The 21,641-nt window shown below is 39.4% G+C and overlaps 1 long non-coding RNA gene across 1 annotated transcript in view; it reads right to left on the bottom strand.

Annotated features, from left to right (window-relative positions):
• The window catches only part of LOC123367988, a 97,176-nt gene extending 84,066 nt beyond the window's left edge, over window positions 1–13,110 (bottom strand). Inside the window, exon 1 of the long non-coding RNA XR_006578662.1 lies at window positions 13,047–13,110. This is a non-coding gene — a long non-coding RNA (uncharacterized LOC123367988). The remainder of the gene's footprint in view (window positions 1–13,046) is intronic.
• Between the last annotated feature and the right edge of the window lie 8,531 nt (window positions 13,111–21,641).

Raw genomic sequence — 21,641 nt, 5'->3', positions numbered from 1 at the left:
TTTATCTAACTTATGGGGCATGCTTCCTTCTTTTTGATACTTGGGTATTTAAATGGAAAGTCACAGTGAATGCTTACATTACATTTTGATATTTGATCAAGCCATGGAGCAACAGGAATCTGTCTCTGCCATTTTTGCCTGTGCTTATTTAACACATTTGGGCAGAAAGCATTTTGGTTTCAAGATATCTGTTCACTTGCTTAAGCTGATGTTTGGGCAGGCGAGGGAAACTTGACAATGGCAAGTTCTGACAACATGATTCTAACAGAGCCAATAAACTCCAGCTTGGCAGGCTCTAGTATGGTATTTCCTGTATCAATGGGAGACAGAAACACGGGTAAATGAATGTGAAACTTTGGAAGCAAAATACAACAGAAAGTCTGTGGTAAAATTGTTCTACTTTTTTTCATTACAAATGAAGCTGATGATAAAGTAACTTCAGAAACAGGTTATAAATCCACTTCATACATATTTAACAGTATACAGTGAATAGGATTAGTAAAATCTTTTGTCTAATTTGTCAGTCTAGTTCTTAGTACCCCACAGTGCTTCAGTCAAACACAAAGGCATTCCCAGTTACTTTTCTATAGATTAAGTAACTCTTGAATTGATATTTGCTGTATGGTTTTGGATTTTTTCTGGTAAACACTGTGACTGATGCTAAAGCTCACCCCCACACCCCCAAAAAAGCAGCAATAAGGAATTAAAGCAGTAGACTTTTGGTTGACTTGAAGGGCAAATCCTGTCCTCCCTTCAGCTGTAAGAACACAGTGATTATCTTAACTGAAAAGATACCTGAAGGTATTTACTGTATGTCAGAAATAAGGGCCTGCAGCTGTATCTACCCCATCATCAGGCAGTCAATGAGTGCAGCTGGGCCACAGCAGAACCACCTGATTGGTTAAGGCAGTCAGGTGGCTTGCTCTTAAGATCAGCAAAGAATCAACTGCTGCTCAATGCACATGCCTCCGAATTCTATGCCTCCCTATACTCATCTCACTCCAAGCCTTGCTCCAGCCTAGACTATGCCCTGCAACTGGCCTTTTTCCAGTCATTTCCCAGTCTTGCTCCTGCTTTCCCTGACTTGAAGTAATCCAGTGCTGACCCTTGGCTCTGATTCCTGGCTCTGAAGCAACCCTTGGCTCCAACCACTAGGCCTGACTGCCTACGACCTGCTCTCCTGACACAGTATTGCTACTTGATAGTTTTTGTATTTTCTCTTCTTTCCTTGTAGAAATATGAGAATCTGCAAAAAGGGGAAAGGTCACAACTCGTTCATCGTCTAGTGGGTTGTCTCTCAGCTAACTAGCTTCTGAATGGTAACAGTTAAGGTTGCTTGGCACCTGATTTGGCCTATTCAAACATTATCAGGTCAACCTATCATTTGCAATCCATGTTGGGCAGGTGGTCAGAACATGTTTGTAGAAGCTTTCCACAAGGGATTATTATTTTCTAAGCCAATGCTGCTCAGGAACATGAGAGATTCTCTGTGGGGAAGGGGGCAGAGAAGGCAAAAGGTGATGATGATAAGCATCTACTACATGAATGTCTGCTTCTTCCTCATTGATTTAGGGAACAGTATTTTTAAAGAAAGACTGTATGCATGCTCTATTGGATAGAGTTTGACCAATGGCAACAGTTTGGCACACAGGGAATGTTCAGCATGTATATAAAGAGGAAAATGAGAACTTGGAAGGAATCTTTGGATATTATCTACCATACTTCTTCGGTTAAAGCTACATATGGTGAAATCCAAAAAGTCTACAACAGCAATAAAACTGGAAATGAACGTATATTTAAGAAAGTAGATTATGTGCATTTGTTAATAACTTTACATTCTGGGTCTAATTCAACACCCATTTAAATCAATGGAAAGACCCCTACTACATTCTGTGGGAGTTGGATCAGACTCTTCATAAGCCCACAGTATTTAGTTGTCTATGGTGTCACATATCTCAATCTTAATATACAAGGACCATGCTTGAATTCAAGAGTAAAGTACATAGAAATGTGCAAATTCACGAAGCTATAAAATCCAGCTTATTTTAACTGTTTTCTGGGACAAGCTTTGCAAATACCCATATAATCCTGCATTTTTATATATGCTTTTTCACACATCACAATTTATATATTCCTTGTTCCTATTATTGCATGAAAAGAAAAGGTAAAGCTAAAAAATGCACAGCATTCATTCAACCAAATGAACTGAAGATTCACTTCTTACTGTAAACATACAGAAATCACAACCTCTAAGACAGGTGTGTTTGTATACCACATTCTTTGCACATGCTACAAAGCATTTGTAGTCAGAATCTGTTAACACTGTGTCCCATCTTTCAGGTAACAAAGGTCTGTGAATGCTACACTCTCATACAGGCTTCCCATTTTAGAATGATTTTAATCAGATGTTTGAATTTGATGGTTCAATCTTGATGCCTGGCCACAGAAAACATCTTATTGTTTTCTAAAAAAGCAAACAGTTCACCCATTTTGAAATTATGATCAGGTAATTTCACTTCTCCTAGTCAGAATAGGAAGTCACCATTAGCTTGTCATAAGATATGAGCTCTGCTGGTGACTGTGTTCCAGCAAAGATCAGGATAGCAGTAGTTTACCAAGGCCTGGTCTACACTAGGAGTTTATGTCGAATTTAGCAGCGTTAATTCGATTTAACCGTGCACCCGTCCACACCAGGAAGCTAATTAGTTCGACCTAGAGGGCTCTTTAGTTCAAATTCGGTACTCCACCCCGACGAGGGGAGTAGCGCTAAATTCGACATGGCTATGTCGAGTTAGCCTATGTGTGGATGGAAATCGACCTTAGTAGCTCCGGGAGCTATCCCACAGTGCACCACTGTGTTGACGCTCTGGACAGCAGTCCGAGCTCAGATGTTCTGGTCAGCCATACAGGAAAAGCCCCGGGAAAATTTGAATTCCTTTTCCTGTCTGGCCATTTTGAATCTCAGTTCCTGGTTGGACATCGGGGCGAGCTCAGCAGCACCGGCAGCGATGCAGAGTTCCACAAGTTGACTGTGCGCTGCGTGAAGAAGAACTTCCTTTTATTTGTTTTAAACCTGCTGCCTATTAATTTCATTTGGTGACCCCTAGTTCTTGTATTATGGGAATACGTAAATAACTTTTCCTTATCCACTTTCAATGAATGTTTTCTGCATGCAACATATCCATACTTTAATACTCCTAACATAGCCATACTTCAATATTTACCCCTGTATGGCAGAATATAAATCGGAAACAGAAAATATTCGTTATATACCCCGGGTATCATTTTAAAAAAAACCACCACCACACAGCATTACAACTACTTAACCTGAACCAATATTGCCATAGATGTCCCCCACATGTACTGGCTAGGTCCTGACAAATTAGGTTGTATTCACATTCACATTCTGCTGCCACTCGTGTCTATTTGCTTTAACTCTAGAGCCCTAGACACCCTCCTTCTGACAGTGGTATAACACTTCTCTTAATTTAACATGCCTGAAGCAGATCTTTCAGGCTAACACTAACCTTTGGTACCTTTAAAGCAGCCACACATCCACTGGTTATAAATAAACAGGAACAAGGCTTATTTACAACTGTATTTATTACAAGGCTTGTTAACGCAAGCACTGATCAAACAAGTTAAAAAACAACATAAACAGCAATGCAGTTCTCACCCCTAGCTGAGAACTAACAGTGGGGGCAGAAGACCTTCAGGATATTTGTATATAAGAGAGAGATCAGTAATCTAATGACCCAACAGTTACTTAAAGGTGACCTACAAAGAAAAGAAATGGCTTTATGCTCTCTTTTGGCATCTTTATGGTATATAAAAAACAATCTGAAAGTCTATTTCCTCCTTCTGAAATATTTTTTCTCCTTGATTTTTACCTTAGAAATATCAAGACTAATTTTCCCTTGCTTAAGCTAGAGGACTCTAATTGGGGCTCAGAGATCTGTATGTGGTGTAGTTGTAACCATGTCAGTCACAGGATATCAGAGAGACCTGGTGGGTTAGGTAATATTTGTAATTCACACTAAATATCACTGAGGTCAGGAGCGGATAGGATTTGATAAATGACTAAACGTGTCCATGGATAGATAGACTGTCCATGGCAGGGTAATGCTCCCTCCCCTAGCTCAGTGTGCCACTGTCTCCCAGTTTCTCCTTCTGTGATCCAGAAATACTCATGCCATGCAATAGACAATCCTATTAAAATTCTCTCCACTTGGGGTCTGTTTTATTAAGCCACAATGAGAAAATGAACCACCCAAAGCACAATCAGTTCCTTCCCTAGTCAGCAGGGTTTCTCAGATCAGTCCATCTACTCTTCCCACAGCTCACACAGTCTTACCAATCCTATCTCTTGGTTTCCCCCTTCCCTGGGCTAAAATAGTCCCTCTGCCCTTGGAGGGGATGGGTGTTCTTTCTGATACACACTTCTCTCCCTCTCTACTGTCTTCTGACAACATCTCTTATGTGAAGTGGGAGGGAAAACTTCCCTTGGGCCAAGCTGCCTCCACCCACTCCTGTTTGCCTCTGCAAACAGCTGTGGCCCTTCCTAGTAGAAAGGGGTTAACTCTTCCCCTGCCAGCCAAGGACTAGGTCTGTACATCCCATCACAACATCCACACATCTATTTCAAGAGGATAATAATTATATTTTTTAAAGATACAAATACTCATAAATCAGGGCATAAGACAACCACAAAATGATACAGCTTTGGAAGAAATTTCCCCTCTGTGCAGCTTTCTCCATAATTGTCCACTATGGGGATTCTTGTCCTTTTCTCTAAATCTTCTTGTACTGCCCTCTGTAAGTGACCCAGTACTGGACTAGACAGATCACTGGTCTGATTCTGTATGGCTGTCCCTGTATTACATACTTCAATGAAGAGGACATCCCTGAGCACACTGGAGATAAGAGATTAAGTCATTTAAGAGCTATTTAAACGTGAGCACAGGAAACTCACTGTATATAACTTCATTACTTGCAAACAGCCTCCAGTTACATTCAGACTTTTAAAAAATATTTCTCCACTGGCCCAAGACTAAACAATTAGCAAGTAACTTTGATTACTTCAAATAATCCACAGACAATGAATAGTATAGACATACTGTAGAAGTGATGGGAGAGGGGGAAAGGAGAAAAGGGAAAGGGAGAGCTAGGGTTGAGGAAGTGAGACATGGGGAAGAGGAAAAAGTGAAGAAATGAGAGCGAGAGCAAGAGAGAGTACAGACGAGAAAAGTCAGCTCAGAGGAATTTGTTCCGAGAGGGAGAATGATCTAACAAACAAGGGCACAGGGAATCATGACTCCCAAGTCATCTTTCTAGTTCTGCCACTGACTCAGTGGGTGACCTTCGGCAAGTCACCTCCCCCCCTCTGTTTGCCCTCTCCCCTTTTCTGCAAGCTATTTTGACTACAAGATCCTTGGGGCTAGGACCATCCATTATTATGCTGGCACAGTGCCTAGCACAATGGGCTCCCATCTCAGCTGGGTCTCTGCTGTAATTGAAACAATAAATAAACAGATAAGTAAAATCTCAATCTTAGCTGTTTAGTGTTTCTTCATGATAAAATGTTAAAAATGACCATAAATCACATTGTATTGTACCACCTAGAGATTTTCAATGATAGTTCTTTCAGACATCAGCATGTGCTTTCTTCAAATTTTAAGCACTTTATAACATGGATGTTTACAGTTTGCTTATCCCTACAATATTCTGTCCGATATTAGGAGTTCACACTGAACCTGTATAAGTGGAAGTTTGCGGGCAAATGAACTCTGAACTGCCTGAATGTATCACTGTTAGAGTAACTTCTGTGGTGCATAGCTTTGACCCGATTTATTGTGAAAATAGCTAAGCATGTATACTGTTCTTATAATGTCTCATGCAGTGCAATATATATGGTGTAAAATATGAACTAAGACTTTAGTCAATTTGTTTATGGGCCTATGCTCCCTGTCTTTCCAATCAATCTATTGCTCACATCTCTATGGTCAGTATTTGTTCCATTCACAAAAAATGTGCTGAGTGCAGGTTAAGTTGAACAAGTAAAACTTCATATAACTCTGTGCACTGCTCTGTCCATGTGGCTGAGTTGCTTTCAGCCTAACTCCCTGCATTCCCTGTTCCACTGGTGTCCCCTCAACAACAGTCCTCCAGGGAACACTGGCCTCATATGTCCAATTCCACTGATTGTGATTAGGCTTGGCAGAATTAGATTTTTGGATATAATTTCAATGAATAATATTGATATTTATTTTTAAGCATTTTTTTCTGATTTTTATCAATTTAAATTTACACAGTTGCACAAAACTATCAGTTTTAAGTTTTTCCCCCACCCTATTTTTTATCAATTTATATGTTCACAACTGTAGGAAGTTGTGAAGGGGGCCCAACAATTATTTAATGGCAAAAGTTAAAACTTTATAAGTGTTAACATACAAATTGCCAACCTCACATCAAGATACACAAAATAAATATCCTTAAATCAAACTCTAGTAAGTTCTCAAGAAGCATTTTTCTTACTGTGCCTATCTGTAAATTTCAATTATTATTGATGGAAATATTTTGTCATCAGTTTGTGTGCGGATACAGTAAAAATCGATATTTACTGACACTTACCGATAAAAATCTAATCCTTCTGAGCCTAATTCTGACAGAGTCAGTGGATCCTGCAGTATGCTTCTGGTGGGAGTAATCTGCATGGGGAATCTGTGCATGGAACTGTTGCCATTTTGGATGTCTGTGACAACTACTGCTGCTTTTGTAGGTGTATGTAAATGTAGGGAGGCATTGTTACCACTTCCCCTGCACTAGAAAGAACAGGTCCAATAAGTAACAGGATAGACCCCTTATGGTGTATGCATAAAGTACCTACATTCAGTTTTTTGCTTATTATATTGTTCTGTCTCTCTGTGCCTACTTAAAATTTTTAAATGACTGAACAAAGTTTAATAAAAGCTGGTTAAAAAAAAACCTGATTGTAACACAGAAGTGAAACCTGGGCTTCGCATATATTTTCCCCACTGAGAAAATCTTATAATGGTCTTACTTGACGGTTTGTATTGCTTTGGTATTATACTTGGGTAACACAGTATTTTAAAACATTTAATGAGTGAGCTTGTCCCTTAAAAGTAAATTAACACACATCAGCAGTCAGAACTGTATTGTCCAGACATCTTTTATAGATCAATGCACTTACGAATAGTTCTACTCTGAAAAGTGACTATGTGAAAATGATATTGTGAGTGCCATGTTTATCATCTCTCGCTGATTTCCGGGTAAAATTTGTTCAATTTACAAATAAGAAGATGTTTTGACTTAGTGCCAGCACTGCAAGCTCAGCATGAAATGTGAAAATAAAGCTGTGCTCTTTGCATCACCCACAAATACATTCTGCAACTGGAACTTTCTTAATAATTCTGCTGATGCTTGTGCCAGCATGGAGTCCAGTTCACTGTCCCAGGGCTATGTGGACTCCAGAGTGATAACGTGAGTTTAAGAACAGTAAAATAAATATTTTAGATTATCCTGCAACACACTCCACACATAGGGACCTCTATGCCCACACACAGCTCCAAGGAAGTCAATGTGATTCCATGTTGGTGAAGGCTCAACATGAAAATTGTTGAAAGATCGTGGTCTTAGGCCTGGAACATATACAGAAATTGCACACTTTTAATTAAAGGTGCAATGGTGCACTGATTTAGTTAAACTGGTGCAACTCTGTCTATGTACACTCTATATTGGTTTAAACTTAGCTCACATTGTGTACAATTATTTAAGAGGCAAGCAACACCAATGTATTACACTGAAATCAAAGGCTTTGAGAACACCGTCAGCTTTCAATAGTGGGCGAAACGCTAAAGTCTGAGTAGAAACTGAACATGGGCTCCAGGATTTGACATGATAATAATAAAATAATATATATAATGTAATGCCTGCATGTGTTACCACTGCATAATCAGTGCTTGAATCAGCACGTAAGGATTGCACAAATAGTTGCATGATGAACTCTTTGGTTTGCATCATTGCAAGCATGCAATTACCAGCAAAACCGAATTCCAGCCCTAAGGGGTAATGGATACTGCTATATATGTGTTTTGCACTGTGTTCTCAATCCAACAACTAATGGGGAAACTGTGTTATGCCTTGCATCATATGCCTCCTGTGTTCATTTTATTTATAAATATTTGGGTACAGACTGACAAGGGTACATTGTGGCAACTAATGTTCTAGCTGATACCTGTGTTAATTTAACTACTTAGCTTTGTCTGGGTGCACAGGTAAAAAGAAGTGCTCTGGACGGTGTCTAGAGGCTGCTTAGACTGATGTTTGATCTTTATCACACCTTCAACACTTTTTTCCTAGTTATCATGATTTATGCATTTTATCAAGAAAAAGCCAAAATAGTGCCTTGTATTTCCTCAATACTCATAATTTAAATTAATCTTAACAGTTTTAAGAATTGAAACAAGTAAAGATATTCATGCAGATACAAGCATTCATATCACTGAGACAATGTTACACACTTCTTTGCAAATAAGCTCAAAATGTCCATCTCAAACTTAGCAAAGGCAGGAAATCATGTTAAATGGGTCCCCTTATTGAAAGACAAAGAGCCAAATTCTACCCTCAGAGAAACCCGAATTGCCACTGATGAATTTTGGACCAGGAAAATCCTACTCAAACTGTCCAAAACAGTTGAAAACTAACCTTTAATTGTATTTTATCTTAATAAAGAGAACAAGAATGGATCTAAACTTTGCCTGGAAGTTTCTCCATCAATTAGTCATACATTCAGGTTGTATCAGTAATTCCATTATAAACCCCTATTTATACAGGGGTTTATAACTCAACCATAAGATTTTGCTTTGGGCAGAATCTTAGGAGATAACGTTTTAGCTCCAGAAGGAATTTTATTTTCCTTAAAATAAATTGGCTGTTTAAAAGATACAAACAAGCAATAAATAAATAAATAAATGGGTGATTTGGGTTGCTTCTTTTTCTGCTCTTGTAAGCTGAACATAGCTTGAAGTTTCTAAATGAAATTTTTGCTGGCCACTAGAGACTCTAAAGGATCAGATACAACAATGAGGGGAACTGTGTAAGTATCTACATAGATGAATGGGTAAACTATGTGGGGAAAATGAACAGGTGTAAAAGAGCTGAGTTTGTTGAGCGTACCGGAATGGTACCTTAAGATGAGCGTGAATTGCTGTTCAACAAAAACATATACTACTTTTTTTTCCACATGAATTTTTTTTCCATATACAGCAGCTACAGTGAGGAAGTTCTCATATAAGATCTTTAAGGCCAGATTCTGATCTCCATGTCACTGATGTAAATTTGTGGAGTCAAAATAAAGTTAACCTGATTTCCATCTGTGTAAGCAGGCTAGACCCAGCAGTGGGTGTGAAGGGACTGCTGCTTCCTATACCAGATATGATCATTTTACTGTTACTTTGGTCTGTTTGTTTATCCACCTGTTGTCTCTCATCCTATGTTAGGTTGTAAGCTACTGGGGCAGTAACAGCCTTTTTTATTATGTGTGGGTATAGCACAATAGGGCCCCAATATTCCACAAAGTAAAGAGGGCTTTGAAACACTGACCATAATTTGGATGTTTCTGAACTAATTCTTTCAGGATATGCAGAGACTGAACTGATCCCTTGTCAAATCATATGCATGAGAACATCAGAGGCTGCACCAGAGAGGCTTGGAGTAATGCTGTGTTCAGAGGCTAGTGAAACTTGTGCCTCTCTCACCATAAACATAAACTAAGTCTTCATACCCTGGTTTAGGTGAGTAGTGCAAATACCTCTCAGCCCACATATGCTCCATCTTATCACTGATGTAACTACTTTAAGTTACTGCTGTCTCCTTGAGATAGTTAAACTTTAGAAATAACTGGAGCTAGCACTGCTAAAGAACGTATTGTGAGCAAAACAGCAGGGTAATGGGTCAGGAAACAGAACAGAAACTCTACTCTGTATCGTCCTTGACTTCTTTAAATTCTAAATCATCTTACAGCTGCCTGGCTTGGAGATGTTTTACGGCCTCACTTTTTCCTCATATTTGGAAATGGGTGTGAAAGGTCACATGTGCATAACAATCTCTTCTGCTCTAATGATATGCAGTCTGAAACAAAGGCTCCAACATACCAATCTTAGGTCACTTAGTGTGCCTGGGGAAACTGATGGTGCATATGTTTTTACTGGGAAAGTTAAAAACAAGGCACACAGTGAACACTGTATACTATTAATTATGTGTATTACCGTAGCACTCCGGAGTCTTAGTTATGGACCAGGACCCCGATGTCCAAAGCACCATACACACACAAAAAGAATCTCTACCCCAAAGAGCTTCCAAATTAAGTGTAAGGCAAGAGACAACAGATGGATATAGACAGACAGGGGAGTACAATAAGACAGTATTGGTCAGTATGATAGGCAGAGGTCTCAAAGCACCATCTGCTTAACTCCTGTCAAGTTTTTTTGTAGGCATCACAGAAAAATAGGAGTTTGAAAGAGGACAATGATGTACAAGCTGGCCTAGAATAGACACTATTCATGGTGTATAAGGAGGAGAAGGAGAGAGTGGACAATTTAAATGGCATGAGTGTCTGCAGAAACTGTGAATTTTAACTGAGTAATGAAGAATATTTATGGAAAGTTAATTTTAATTTGTGTGAATAGTCAGACCAGAAACATGACCCTAAGAGCTATGCTTACCAAGTCAAGGAGTAGAAACATGCTGGGAGACCTGTGTGTCCAGTCAAAACTAACCCACCAGCTAGCATTTTGAATTTCAAATACTGAATACTCTCAATGAACTGCTTAAAAAAAGAGCTACAACCAAACATGTTTTGTACTATTAATTCAATGAGCAATTTCAAATAAATGCATTTTAGAAAACTGTAAGTAGTTTGGGGACAATTTGCAAAGAGAAAAAAAGGCAACTTTTTAGAATAATGATTCACAATGCAATATTCATCCTGCTTCATTCCCAGTCTTTCAGAGACATTGTATTTCTAATTCCTTAAATTCCACTCTAGGATACAGACAAAGATCTAGCTCCACACATTGCACTTTGTTCTATGATATCCTTTCAAAACTCTGGGACCAACCAATAAGCAATGGTCTTTATCAAGGTTAAAAAAGGTCAGCAAATGCTATCATTTACATGGCAGGATGTGAGGTTTTCTGGAATATTAAGCCAAATACCTCCATGAGCTGTCATTTAACCTTAAGATGCAGATAAAATTTAAAAAAATGATGATAAAGTACTAAGTAGCTACTTATTTTACTAAACAGAACAGGATAAAGTACAGAGCAGTGAGTTACAGTGTGACCAAGGGTTACCTGATTAAGTTGTATTTCTTATGCTCCACCAATAGGTGATAAAACCAGTTTAAAGTGATTATAAGATTCATTTTCATAGCATAGAAGAGCATATGGTACTACACGAGGTTATGCTAGAAATGGTACTGCACCATCTATGCTTAGCCATCAATTAATCTCTTCCCCAACATTCACTGCTCACACAGATTCAGAATTGTGCAGTTCAAATATAGCTCTGTATAGGATGATGAAAAACTGGCAAGAATATAAGGGCAGTTATGATTAAACAAATGGGACGAGGCAGACTTGGGCAGGTAGAACATTCAATGCATGTGTGAATAACAGCATGTCAGGGGCCAGACCGATTACAATAGAAATGCACAGAAGCTCCAGGTGATTACATGACACTTTTTTTTTATCATTGTGTTAACTAAAATATTGTCATTGTTCAAAACTCTCACACAGACAGTTTCTTCATGGGAGCAGCAGCCTCCCACAGTCCTTACAGCACCCTATACACAAAGAGCTGTCTCTGAGCTACACTGGTAGATCTGCAAAGGTATATAAAAGTACTTTGCATGTGTAGCCCAAACTCTCCAGGAGACTCCATGTCAAATTGCTCAGAAAGCCCATGTACAGCATGTAAAGGAGACAGGCTCAGCTTCCAGTTTCTCCCTCTATACAGTCTGCATGTGGCTTCAAAACTCAAAGGCCACCAAAATCCATCTACAGACATGTTCCTTTCAGGCTAGCAGCAGACCTTAGTGTAATTTACTAGGGGTCCTAGAGCAGTGATCAGGGAGTTGAACGCTATGTCCCACAAGATGACTAGGGATATGTCTATACCATAATCAGGGGCTGTGACTGCAGTACATGTAGAGATATCCAGGTTAGCTTTGATCTAGCTAGCTCATGTACTGATAGCAGTGAAGCTGTGGCAGCACAGACATCAAAGGAGGTTACCCACCCAAGTAATTACTCAGGGACCTGGGTGGGCTTGTACAGCCTGCATTGAAGTCCATGCTGCCACAGCTTCACTGCTGTTGGTATGAGAGCTAGTTAGATTAAATCTAGCTCAGGTATGTCTACACACACTGCAATTACAACCTCTGTGTGCAGAGAGCATAGTTTTATCACAGACTCAGGGAAATTATATAGGTATACATTTCAAAAAGTGTACTATCATTACAGGGATCTTATTTTAGACATGTAGGGGCTGATTTTCAGAGATGTGGACCCTCTAAATGCAAGCAAAATAGACTGGAGCTGTGGGTGCTTAGCTCCTTTAAAAATCAGGTGGTGGGCTCAACATTGCAAAAGGTATCTCTGATTTTGGGTGCCAAACTTCAGACTCATGGGATGTAATTTGCACCTACCAATCCTAGTAGCTTCTAAAGGAGTTGGAAATGGTAAACACTTCTGACAAAATCATGCCCATGATGGCTCTGAGTAGGTGCCCTAAATCTGGGGCATCCAAAACTAGACCCACTTTTGAAAGTGTAGCCCTTAACATTAGCCTCAGCTTCCTTTTGTGTAAAATGAGATAACATAATAACTGCCCTGAACCAGTGCTAGGAGACATTAGTTAAAAATAATTGTAGGCACTAAAAAAAGGAAACTGTACCACCTCTCTCAGAAATCAGAAAGGAAACAAAGAAGCTAAACAACCCCCCAGCAGGAATTCAGAGCACTTACCAGTTCGAAGGAAAGGAGATGCAGCAGTCAGTTGCAAAATGGCCACTATAGGGCTGCAGCTGCTTGGCTCCACCAAATTTAAAGGGCCAGAAAAGCATACAGGGGAAAAGTTCATATAAGAATACAACCGTGTAATAGAGAGAGTTAGTAGTGGCAATGTAATCACAAAGGGAAATGATCTTGGGGAAGGGTCTGCTTTTGTGTATTGCACTTAATACTATTGCTATATCATGCCTGTTTTTCATTGCAGACTCTGGCCTTGGTGACTTCCCTTCATCCTCTTTTCCTGATACACAAACTTTAAATGCATTCCTACTAAAACATTCATAGTGCATACAATATTTGCATAACTAATCCAGTTTTACCTGTAAAACGTACATAGGTATGGTAATATCTTTTGCTGAAACTACATACTGCAATATTGTAGAGTTCTTTTTTATTATTACATAGGGCTCTTTTAGAAGGAAATGTACACAGATACGTCAGAGGTTAATTGACTCCTGATTAAATTATATTTCCAGTTACTAATAATTAATAGACCAAAGACCGAGCAGTTAAGTAAAAGGTTATAGCACTACAATGATTAAACTATGCTTAGCAACTACTAGTGAAAATACACTGTGCCACATTCATCCATGGTGCAATGCCATTGGCTTTGGCGGAGTGGGAGCAGATATTAATTTGGCCCATTTACTTTGTAATACATTTCTCTGATAAGTGATATATTTAAGAAATGCTGAGGAAACTACTAGAAAACACTAATGGAGTGTAATAAAGTGTGAATTTTGATATTGAGAAATTAATGGTAATTTCCTATTTCTGCTGCAGTAAGTGCACTGTTATTAATTACCACTAATTTTTATTTCTACAATTTAGTAATTAATTATTTTAGTAACGGTGAGTTATTAATGGCTGAAAGACAAAAATGAGGTAAATGGTACTTCATTTAAAAAAACACATTCTTATTAAAAATCACCATTTGTTTAGATTGATTTTTGCCTCTGTTCAATTTAACTTGATTGAATCTTCTTGATACACTCATTTTCATGGCACATGTTTATTCTAACTGGATCACAAGGAACTGGTGATACATATGGGTCAGAGTTCTAGCTCTCCAAAGCCACATGTCTCTGTTTATGGAAAATAATTGGGAGTCACATTTGATTTTTTTTAAATAGACATGTGGCACTCCATTGGTGTCAATGGCATGCACTCAAGTAGAGTTTATTGAAGGATTATGGCCTAAATTGATAAGTATAGCAATGTTTAATGAGAATCTACATCATATGTCCACTTACAGACAGTGTTTTAAAATTCACAGTATTAGGGCACATTGATACCTAACAAACAAAAAGATAGCATTTAATTCAAGAATTGTCTGTAATTCTTTCAATTTTCTCACCTTCTTTCTCCACGTTATTCTTCAAAAGTGTTAACCAGACAGTAATTAAAAATGATTTTCTCAACTCTGTTGAGAAACCTTCAATTGTGAAATGACAATTCTTGTTTTACACTGAGGCAAAAGCATGCTAGGGATGGAGAAAAATGGACTTCTTTGCTTGCAAAGGACTGTCAAGTACTATATTCCTCTGAACGTACTGTCTCATTGGAAAGGAAATATTCATACTGGACTCCAAATCTGCACTGGCATGTTTGTTTTTATAAGATAAACAATTGTGAATTTAAGGTGACATTCTTCAAAATTAAAAAGAGAAAAGATCCATTCTTATATTTAATGCTGGCTACTTATTTCTTTAGTGTTTGAGAGTTAAAAAGAGCCCTCAAAGCAAACATTGAATAAGGAATGCTTCTTTTGGCATCTTCCTTGACCAGTTAGGAAAGTGCTGATAAGGTCTGATTAAAGTCATGCCTCACATTTTAAAGGCTAAACCTCTTGATTGGAGGTTAAGTATCCATCTGCGTCATTTACAAAGCACACATGAAAAATCTGGATTGTTTATTGTAAACAATATTTTCTTGGCTACAACTGGTGGCAACCACCCCTGTTAATCTTCTGCTGTTTCCTTCTTTATGTGAGTCTGTAAAAGTAGGAGGATTATCATAGCACACTAGCAAGCAGCCTGAGATGACCTAACTTTATTTCCTTTCTAAATTTAGACTGGTTGCCTGATAAGGCATTTTTGTCACCTCTAACTGGCTTAAAATTACTTTCAGGTGGTTCCTAAAGAAGAAAGATCAAGGCCAGTTTATGGAATTGCTGTACCACCCAAGTCCTCTAGTGATGCACCTTCAACTCTGAAGGACTTTCCATCATTTGCCCTTTGGAAATGCCTGGCTTACGCTAGATGCTGAATCATTTCCTGCAGGTCTTTAAACACAGCCAGCTGTGTGAAGTTGAGGGTTAGCAGTATTTAGCATTGTTTAAGTAGGTGTTTCAGAAACTTCCTGATCATGGGTGTAGTGGTTTTTCCTCTCTGTGTCTATCTCCTTACTTAGTTCTGAGTTTGGGTTTGTTTTTTGAGGAAAAACAAAAGACCTTAGGGAAAGAGCACAGCACAGCTGTAAGTGACAGATAAGGAATAGAAAGGGAAGTACAAAAAGGAGACATCTAAGTCTCATGGACCCCTCAATCCCAGCACATCATAGAAACTAAAAATACCAAAAAGGGGAAATTAAATATATCCTAATGAAAAAAAGTCACTCTTAAAGAAAATATTACAAATTATATGATTCTAGGAATTTTAATCTATCAGCTGTTTTATTGCCACAGAGCATACAGTAACAACAACAGCAGTATAAGAAAAATCCAAGCGCTTTGAGTCCTTGTTTCTCTATTTGCTTTCAAAAATAACTCAGGCTTGATGTCAAAATAATAAGTGTTCCCACAAATATGAAATATTAGTGATGGGCCTTTGTCCTCTGTGTTTTAATCATTATACTGTATCCAAAAGGAGAGGAAGTGTTTAATTGTTTTATTAAATATTCATTTCAACGGCTGTAAATAACAATATTAAAAACAAAAATATATTACATGGATAGGCTTATATCTCACTCTATCTCAAGGCAAATCCAGTCATAAACCATAATCCCTCTTGATTAATACTTCTGCAGTCTTTACTACTCTTCTATTGGTAGTACAGTATATATTCTTTTCATTATACTGTTTCCTGTATCACTGAGATGTTTATTGTTCTTCTGTGTATTTTTGACCTTTAATGTTTTATTTTAAGCTCCACTCTATCTGTTTTTTTTGGTAACCAGGCATTCCATTTTATTTGTATATCACTGAATTTTTTGATTAAAAGTATTAACATAGCAGCAACAGTTAAAGTTAATTAACAGTGTGAAGACAGAGCAGTGTTAAGTAACTCTGAAAACACCCTTTGCTCACTGGGTTCAGAACTTAGTTCACTACAAGAAGAGTTACACTGACTTTTTCAAGCCATCTGTTTGTCTCAAACAAACAACATCACTGAGTTCTTAATGGCAAAACTAACCCAATTCTCCTGTGGCCACAGAAGCTCAAGTGCAGCAGAAGGGTAAAGTTCCACCATGTAAGGGAGGTGCTATATGTGGGGGAAACCTACAGCCCCCTCTGCACAGCTCCTTGTGTGTTACTGCACAGAGGACTGGAAGAGACAGGGGGGATCCACTACTTGCCCAACATTTCAACTCTCCATGGTGAGGACGCCACATAATGTGCTGTGTGGGCTATGTCTGCCATTGGGCTGAAGTAGCTTCCACAGATGGCTCTGGAGCTATTCTATGGGCTAAGGGGGAGGTCTCCTCTGTGCATTTCCTCAACATCTGGCATCAGAATGTGTCCCTTTCATGTGGTAGGACACCAAAAGCCATGGCCTCTCAAACTTCCCACCCACAAAAAATGGCTTCTTGGAGAAATGTTAAGAGAAGATGGCATGAAAGAGAGGCTTGGGGTTCCTCTTGAAGACCAAAGATGAATGGGGTCAATCTCAGAAAAGACATTACAAGATTAGATTAGATCAAATGTGGATATTTGGGGGGATAGGGTTGCATATCCAAACTGAAACTGAACTGTGAACCTTTTGTGGTTCCCTGACCACTATTAAGCAATTCAAAAGAGAAGTAACAAAGTTAGAGCTGAAAACAGGAAAAGAGAATATACTGTTCTCTCACAAGTGACAGAAGAATGATGCATATAATGTAATTAGAAGAATACTGTAAATTCACTACAGTGCTAGGAAGAAAAAGCAAAAAGAAAGCAAATAATATTTTGGGATATTTATGTAGGCATAGTGAACTCTAGATGGGCTACAGGATCTAGTCTCTTTCTGTCTCTATACTTTCCTAATAACTACTCAAAAATGATCTTGCTACATTTTTCTCTCTGTGGTCATTCTTATCTATTTCTTTTCCCTCAGTTCCCTCATTCATTCCTTAACCAAATGTTTTAGGTACTACTTCTTTATACTCTTTTCACCTACCTATCTATCTAGTGCACATGATGCTTCCAGGCAGTAACTGGTAGAGACTAGAACATACGTTTGTCCAGATTGGATTTCAATTTGTATCTCAGTTGTTAACACCTTTTCATTAGTGACCTCTTCCTCTTCCAGCAGATGTCATTATGCAGCAAGTAGAAAACAGAAAGCAGGCAAATAATGTATTTCAAAACAGAAGCACCGGAAAATGTTTGGGTACCTTCAAAACATTTACTAATCTAGCAGGATTTTTTTGTACTTTAGGTAAAAACATTGTCTAACCTTTTTCATATTCTGACCTATTTAAAAATACATGTTTCCTTATTTGCAAATGCTACAAGAACAAAGTGGGTAACTTTAAAATGCAAAAATTGCCATCAAGTTAAAAATTTGTGGGCTGAGCTTTCACATTTAATAATATTAGCTATGAAGGAAACATTTAATCACTATTAAAATCAGCTACCTCTAGGGTAGAGCACAGCAGCTGTTTTCCAGCCTGCAAAAACACTGTTCAAAAGCTTAAAACAGGAAGTGAAGAAATATAAACATCCAATTGAAACAGCAAGAAAAATGTGGGTAGGCAGAATATAACAATTACCCAGATTTAAATTTCAACAGGACACAGAAATTGACAACCCTACTAATCCAAAAAACAGCCATAGGATGTTTAATGAATCCAAGTGTTTAAGACCTTATTTTTACATGTGATCTGAAAGACAATGGGCTCAGTCTTGCAGTATGCTGAGTTCACATTCAGTGCAGCTGAGACAACAGTGGGATGGAAGATGGCGCTAAACTGGAGGTTCTGGAGTAGCTGTGCACCCTCCTCCCCCCAAAAACCCTACTCTAAGCAACACTGGCAGCCAGCCACTGTTATTAGTCCTAGTTGTATTATTTGTATTGCAGTAGCACCTAATAGCTCCTGTCACGGACCCCGTTGTGCCAAGCACTGTACAAACACAACAGAAAATGGTCCCTAACCCAAAGAACTTACAAAATAAGTAATTAGCTGCTTTGCTGGTGGAGAATGTGGTAGAGTGACATGCACTCTAACCTGACTCCTCTGCTGGCACATCCACTCCCGGCTATTCCAAACTCCCAAACAGAGTGTGGGAATGGATGGCATAGCGCCAATTATGCTGGCTTTGTATCACTTAGGGATACCCCTTGGTCACGCGGATTCACCCCTCCCTTTCCAGTGTCATAGTGCCACCTAACACCTTGTCAGAGTATTTAAAATGAGTCAGTGTAAAGAGTGCCACCTATGGAAACATCAATACTGTTGTTAGCAGCATTCCTAACCAAATCATCATAAATTCTCAGAAAATTCATTCTGTGTCCAAAGAGCAAGTGCTGTGGGTTTGGGGAGGATAGGCTGTATTCTTCATACGTAAAGGCGAGGTTGAATCTCTTCATTAAGTGCAAAACTCAACTCAACCTTACCTGTGGAGTCACAATGGGTGCCCATACCATGTTGGCCCTTTTTCATTTGCGTAGCCTCTATTGTGGATAAATGTGTCAGTTTAAAATTAGCTCCCAAAACATAGACGTGGACATGTGACTCTAATATATGCTATTTTGAAGACTACTACTTTAAAATATTAGAAAGGTCCCACAAGGACTCTTTTAAAAACACCTTTTCAGGTGCTGATTTTTGCAGCCTTTTCTAAAATTCAGGTGAATGATTCATCCAATGGACGGCTCATATAGTTTGTACTTGTCCGATCATGCCATTCAAATTCTTTTGGTGGATGTATCCTGTAAATAAAAAACAATAACACTATTCATTAGCTGATGAGTCCCCTAACATTAAGTAGTGTCTACAATGATAGTTTGGTATGAGCTGCAGTTTCAGATCTATTTCTCCATAGAAAGAGGAGGGCTGAGAACAATTAAAAATATAGCGGCTTAAGAGAAATCAAGTTCCATTCAGGTACATTAGAACTTTTAGGGCTGGGGGGGAAAAAAGTAAGATAAAGATTTCTGTAATTCACTGAAGGTCTGGCAACCTTTTGCATGGAAAGGAAATTGTTTATAGCAATTAAGATCTTCAGACACATCAGCAGAGCTATAACATTCTGTTTCATAAGGTCAGCAACACCATCAGTTCAATTAATCCTCTCAAACTATTCCCTGCGTTATTAAAAAGCTACTCTTGAGGAAAGTGTGATACCATCATATGCCACTGATGGAAAATATTAGCTTTCTTGTGAGTTTTGTTCATTGTTTCTCTATAGAGAGAAAAGATTTATAGACAATATCTCCAGTGCAGTAAAACACTCACAGCTGGCCCATGTCAGCTGACTCGGGCTTGTGGGACTTGGGCTTCCAGGGTATAACATTGCAGTGTAGCTGTTCGGACTCAGGCTGAAGTCTGGGCTCCGGGAGCCTGTGATGGGGGGAAGGTCCCACAGCCCGGCTCCAGCTTGAGCCCGAATATCTATGCTGCAATTTTATAGCTGCCTAAGTCATCTGATGTGGGCTAGCTGCAGGTGCTTTACTGCAGCATAGACATACCCACACTGCCTTGAAATTGTTTTGAAGTCCTCTTGCTCAGCTTTACTTCTGTTAAGTGTATACCTCTTACATGACTTGGATGTTGCTGTACATTCATCAGCATTGTTATTCATTAGCACTCACCCACCCAGTAGCACAGTAAATACAAAGACTCCTACTTTATTCTTGCAGTTTGCTTTAAGGGTACATCTATCTATCGTTTTGTCAGTAACATATAGGGATATGTCTATCCAAATAGACATGATAAGCCTAGAATTCAGTTAAGAATTTCTGGTGCTGTCACTTACTGTAATACTAGAATATCTTTACTGGAATGATTTCATCTTTAATATCTTAAGGATCTCAAAGTATCTTCAACTATCTTCATCTGTTGGCAGAGCCTTCTGTGGTTTATCTTTCCTTATGAACTGTGCTTCACAGATGGTAGATAAAAGACTGTCAGGACTTGATCAGGATATGAATGAGGACAGTCACGAGGATGGATTTTAATTGGCTGGCCGCAGCTTTATTAAAATGTAACATCAGAGAGGGGCACTATCTGCCCTGCATCCCCATTCCATGTGTTTTAGGTGGGTCTAGTGCATGTAGCCCATAAACTCCACTGCTTTCCTCAAGAATTCAGCTTGCTCTGTTAAATCCAGTCACCTTTCCCACTGCGAAAGAGACCGAAGATACCAAAGAAGGACCCCAGTTTGCAAGGACTCAGGTGTCCCTTTTTCCATAGACCTGGGATCCACCAGTGAAATCCTGTGTCAATGTGGATGTGTCATCTGGCTCTGGGTAGCCAGTGCCAGGTTGGATCTCTGCCAGTCTGGATGCTGGTCTCTGCGAGGCTGGACCTGCCTGACCCATGCACTTGATCCGACAGCAGTGCAAAGATTTCCTTTGTGGAGTTAATCAGAGACTCTCTGAGCTGTTCTGCTCCTCTTCAACCACCCCATACAGAAGCCTCCCTATTAGCCTCAGCAGCAGTTTCTAGTCCAGTCTGTGTCCATTACTGATTCCAAGCATGCTGGGAAATGGTGTCAGAGGCCTCTGGTAGCCACTGGTGTTGTAGTCTATAGGGTAGGACCCCCTAGATCAGGAGTTCTCAAACTTCATTGCACCGCAACCCCCTTCTGACAACAAAAATTACTACACGACTCCAGGAGGGAGGACCGAATCCTGAGCCAAAGTCCAATCCTCGCTGCCCCAGGTGGGGTCGCCAAAGCCAAAGTCCTAGCCCCACTGCCCCGGGCAGGGAGGCAAAAGCTGAAGCCCCAGAGCTTCAGCCCCAGTAGGGAGCCTGTAAGCTGAGCCCTGCCACCCAGGGCTGAAGCCCTCAGGCTTCGGTCCTAGGTAGTGGGGCTCAAGCTTCAGCTTTGGCCCCGGGTGATGGGTCTCGGGTTTCAGCTCTGGCCCCAGGCCCCAGCAAGTCTAAGCCAGCCCTGGCAACCCCATTAAAATGGGTTTGCAACCCACTTTGGGGTCCTTACCCACAGTAGGAGAACTTCTGCCCTAGATGCTCAATCCAGAGTTCCAGGAGCTGGCAAACACCAAATGGAGGTCACATAATTTACACAGAATTATTGCCTTTTAAAATTGTTGTATTAAATTACACTTGGGGAAGTTATACAAGAAACATTATCAATGCTACATCTATTCCAAATGAAAAACT

Source organism: Mauremys mutica, chromosome 4 (genome assembly GCF_020497125.1).
Source record: "Mauremys mutica isolate MM-2020 ecotype Southern chromosome 4, ASM2049712v1, whole genome shotgun sequence".
Taxonomy (NCBI): Eukaryota; Metazoa; Chordata; order Testudines; family Geoemydidae; genus Mauremys; species Mauremys mutica.
The sequence above is the reverse complement of the archived record's forward strand: the minus strand, read 5'-3'. Positions and strand labels throughout refer to the sequence as shown.